General features: G+C 34.1%; 2 protein-coding genes across 3 annotated transcripts in view; one reads left to right on the top strand and one right to left on the bottom strand.

Annotated features, from left to right (window-relative positions):
• LOC119568146 (coiled-coil domain-containing protein 115-like) overlaps positions 1-4,895 on the bottom strand; it is a 42,956-nt gene extending 38,061 nt beyond the window's left edge. Inside the window, exon 1 of one of the 2 annotated variants that reach the window (XM_037916547.1) lies at positions 4,777-4,895. The gene's annotated coding sequence lies outside the window, so the exon portion shown is untranslated. Of the gene's footprint in view, positions 1-4,314; positions 4,459-4,776 lie in introns of those variants that run through there. The other variant, XM_037916544.1, reaches the window with a different exon arrangement.
• LOC119568145 (tyrosine--tRNA ligase, mitochondrial-like) overlaps positions 1-5,000 on the top strand; it is a gene marked incomplete in the record, with an annotated part of 46,202 nt that overhangs the window by 8,348 nt on the left and 32,854 nt on the right.

Here is a 5,000-nt window from a genome sequence, read left to right on the forward strand (position 1 = left end):
AATTCAACTTGTGTTAAGTCAAATTAAGTCAAGCCAAAGCCAAGGCCAAAGTCAAAGTCAAGCCAAACCAAAGCCAAGGTCATCGCCAAAAACCATCACCACCAAACATAATAAATACATATATTCTTCATCCCATCTAAACCTAATCCTAATCAGTTCATTATAGCTCTGCCAACCTGTGATACATCTATGATTAGATCAAGACTTATCATCACCTTATTAGTTTTCTCTCTCTCTAAAAAAAAAAAAATAATAATCACAACCACCGTATTTTTTCTTGTTTTCTTCCTCAACCAGACAATGCAGAAAATCACATACCACCACATTCCGTAAAGTTTATTTACAATCAATTTTTTTTCAACGGCTAGAGAAACGATTGAGATCTCATTATTAACACCAAGCAAAATAAACAAAATTAGTAACTATCAAAGAGTCAATTGCGATAAGATTTTTGATCAAATATAGCCTCAGTCACATCTATTGCAATCTATCTGCCAGCACAGCAAGCTTGCTCATACAAAATGCAAATACATATTAATACAGCGAAAGTATACCCTGAGTGCTTTATCCAGCTAGATTGATAGATAGATAGATAGACTGATAGATAGATGGACTGATAGACAGATGGACTGATAGCTAGATAGATTGATAGATAGATAGATAGACTGATAGATAGATGGATGGATAGATTGATAGATTAGATAGATTAGATAGACTGAGACAGATAAATAGATAGAGAGATAGATAGATAGATAGATAGATAGAGAGAGAGAGATAGATTACTCGTAGAGAGGATAGATTAACTGATAGAGATAGACAGAATGATAAATAGACAGACAGATGTCCCTCAGCAATCAATCCATGACTGATATTTAGGCAAACATTTCCAAAGTAGATACTCTTCCTTTGCCAACTTATGAAAAGCCTAAAGGACAGTTACTGCTAATACTTAACTCCTTATGACATTATAAGGTAATTCTTACGAGCTGATAAAATCTAGAAATGTACAAAAGGAACCATAATCATGACAAGACTCCTGAATGAACAGCAATAACTATTAGAAATATTTTCTATTCTTTCTATTCTTGCATTATAATAAAATCTAGAGAATACATGGACTTTTTGATCCTCTTATTCAAGTAACATTTGAAAACCTATATATATTTTACTTTTATTTTTCCCTCACACAAAGCCCCTGTTTTTTCTCATACACTCCCTAAATCTGTCTCTTTAAAAAGCGAAATATGATAAAGTTATCTCTTCCTAATATCAACACTGATATATCACAAACACATATCTTCAAAAATGTATCCACTGATATATGTATCTACTTAGAATAACAATAAAAGCAGCAATTTAAATCTACATAACAGATAACAAATAACACAGTCAGACACAATCACAATCAGTAATGGACGAAACTTAAAATATACACTTTAAAAACATAACAGTATTAATACCTCCATAGAATTTCATAATCTTACAAACTGAACCCTAGAAAACAGTATACATAACCCAGGCATGAAGACAATACAACAGTCTACTATAGGGAGGGTATACAAGGATACAACGCCCCTTAATCGTCTTTCTGTCGGCAAATTTCTTCCCTTATTCAGAGAAATTTAAGTTTTTATATACAGGGTCTTATTGAATCTCACAGCATTAAACCTCTTTTTTTAGACACATTTTGAAAGTTTTTAACAAGCCAATCTATCTATTCTTTCTCTTCAGGGGGTATGGTTGAACTGTGGACACACCCACTTTGTCGGCAAGTTAGAGGCTGACACTCCCCTAATAAAACTAACTATGTATGCCCCTGGTGTTACGCATATAAAGGTGAAATAAAAGTAATAAAGAAATAAAAATAGTAATAACAAACACAAATAGAAATTAATCAGCCACAAAAGTAATGCAAACAAAATGAAATTATTCACACGACATTGTGATAAAGGAAAGTAAATCATTATAAAACATATTCGCTATCCAGCATAATGTCCAACAGTCCCACAAAATCAACATTAATAATACCGCAATAACAGTGTAACTGTGTCGAAAATACATGAAATAATACCAGAAAAATCCCTTTAACATGGCTTTCTTACTCGAAGCTAATTAAACTAAATTGGCATTAACAACATCCACAAAATAACATTTATACGAAGTAAGAGTAACATTAATAACATCAAAACAAATAAAATAAATGAAACTGAATATCTAAAAGTAAACAAAAAAAATAAAATAACGGCTAAAATATGTGCTATATCCTATACCACATAATGACTAAATCAACTGACGCATTCCATAATCTGTAACAGATAAAACATATTGAATTCTGTAAAACGCAACGGCTACAATATCTATGTTATGCAATTCGTAACTGCTAAGTCCAAGAAGTGTAAAGCGATCACCGTGGCCTCCACACTTCACGCTCCAGCAAAGGACAACAAACCTCAACCACAAAAAATTCTAGCACGATGGACCTTGATATGCTTCCATATTAGGCTATAAGCTGGTAGGACCTTCAGCTAGCTGTGCTTAACCAGGATATGTTCAAAGAGATAAAGGAAACACTTAAACTTGACTTTGTAAGTGAACTTGACTTTGTAAGTGAACTTGACTTTATAAGTGAACTTGACTTTATAAGTGAACTTGACTTTGTAGGTGAACTTGACTTATTCTGAAAATAGGCAGTGGTTTGTTTGGTCTTTGCCAATGTAGTGCCGAGCAGAGGTAGTGCCAATCTGCGGAACCAACGGCAGAGATACTAGCGTCTGCTATAAAATAGTATAAAAATAATAATATACCCTTCTAAGGAATTAAAATAGTCTACTAGCTTCACAATGGCATCACAGACACAAATGACCAAAGACAAACCTCCGACCCCATTAAAACTCCCAACAAAACCATACTTAATATCACTAAAAAAAATATATACAATAATAACAAACAATATATTATAAAAATATACACAAATAGGCTTCGTAACAGTCCAGCAAAACTTGTACAAACTTCACAAAAAGGTAACCCATTTTCTACTTTGCCTGTTTTATTGCCTTCAAAAAAAAAGGGGTGGGGGCAATAAAACCATTATTTGAGACACCACAATAACACCATAAGAGAAGTGTAATATAACAATAACACAGCCAACAAAAACAGTGTTCAATAAACTTGCACTCAAAAATAACCCTATCTTTTTCCTCTTCTAAAACAAATGGTATTTAATAACCCAGTATTTTTTTTTTAAACAACGGCAAGCACATAATACAAAAAACAACTACATAAAAGAATATTTTGTAACCTCATAACAGCCTTACAAACCTCATAAATGTAAAAACTTTTTTTTTCCTGAAGTAAAACAAGTTTCAGATTACAGTAACAGCAGAACATAACATTAACACTGCAATAACATTATAACACTACCTCATAACAACACTCGCGAACCTCATAAACTAAACAAAACCTCATAAAACATATTTTAACATCATCATGACAACATAAACCCAATATAACCTTCACACAAATACTCCTATTGCTCTCAATAACCTCAAAAAAAAAAAGAATGCAGACAACACGGCAGTTAACATAACAAACATACCAACATAAAAATACAGAAAAATGACAGTGAAAACACATCACTAATCCTCATGACAGTCATAATGATCTCAATAACCTCATAAGCTTTCCACCTGAAGTACAAAATATATATACAATACTCATTAATCTCATAATAATCTCTCAACAAATGTACTTCCTCACAACACCAAAGACTGAAATAAAAGGAAAAATATATATAACATCAGTAAACCATCTCAAAATGACACAATAAGCCTTATAACAAATTTAGAGCAACCTCATAAACACTCATCACAAAATTCATAACTCTGAAAAAAAAATGGAAAAATATATATATAACATTACTATATAACTGCATAACAACCTTACATTCATACAAACTCAATATTCTCTCAAATAACATCACAACACACTTATACAAAGAGAAAAAATATATATATAACACTTACTTACATTCACAGCATAATCAACTAACTCACTAAACTCACAATAACTTCACACCAATCTCACAACACACAAGTATTTCCTCACAACACCAAACAATACAGAAAAATATACACAAATATATACATACAACACATTAACTCATAAATAACCTCACAACTCCCTCGTCTTTCCACACAACGCCAAACAGAAACAAACAAAAAAAATAATAAAAAAAAAAATTCAAACACATAACACATTACAACACACAAAACTCAACAACAACAACCTTTTCATTAACAACAAAACCTCACTCACCTTACAAATAACCTCTCAGCACACACAACTCCCTCCTCACAACTCCCCCGAGAAAGACTGAGAAAGAGAATACATGGGAAAAGGAAAATATAAAAGAGTTAGTAAGCAACCCCGCCAGCGTCCTTGGTACAGTAGTATCTTTCATAGCACAAAAAAGGCCCCTTCTTGTTTCTTCCTGGTTTTCAACTTCCTGTGTTTTTATGTGTGGCTTTTTTTTCTGCGTGTGGGTTCCTGTGGGATGTGTGAATCTCCCTCCTGTCTGTGGTGGCTTCCTGTTGTTTTTTTATAGTTCTGATATTATTGATCGGTTGGATGGCAATGATAAATTAAAAATGATTGAAAAATAAAAATCTTGCAATTAACTCACTCCTACCCACCCACCCTGTTTCCTCGCTCTATATTTCGCTATTCTCTGTTCATGTGACTTCCTGCTGAGTGGAAACGCGAGGAGGGATCCCCTACCTGCTGCCTCTCCTTCCTCCTTTCCCCGCTGACGCTCTGCTGACAACTGACTGACTGAAACTGACTGAATGAACTGACGCCCCTCCCAGGTCCTCCCGCGGCTCCTCCCCCTTCCTCCGAAGCCCCGCCCACCTCCTCCTCCTTCCTCCGAGACCTTGGATTCGGTCGCCTTTTTTTGTTATATATATCCTGGCGCCTCTGCTATGTCTCCCCTCTTTTTCGGT

This window comes from Penaeus monodon, chromosome 43 (assembly GCF_015228065.2).
Source record: "Penaeus monodon isolate SGIC_2016 chromosome 43, NSTDA_Pmon_1, whole genome shotgun sequence".
Classification (NCBI taxonomy): domain Eukaryota; kingdom Metazoa; phylum Arthropoda; class Malacostraca; order Decapoda; family Penaeidae; genus Penaeus; species Penaeus monodon.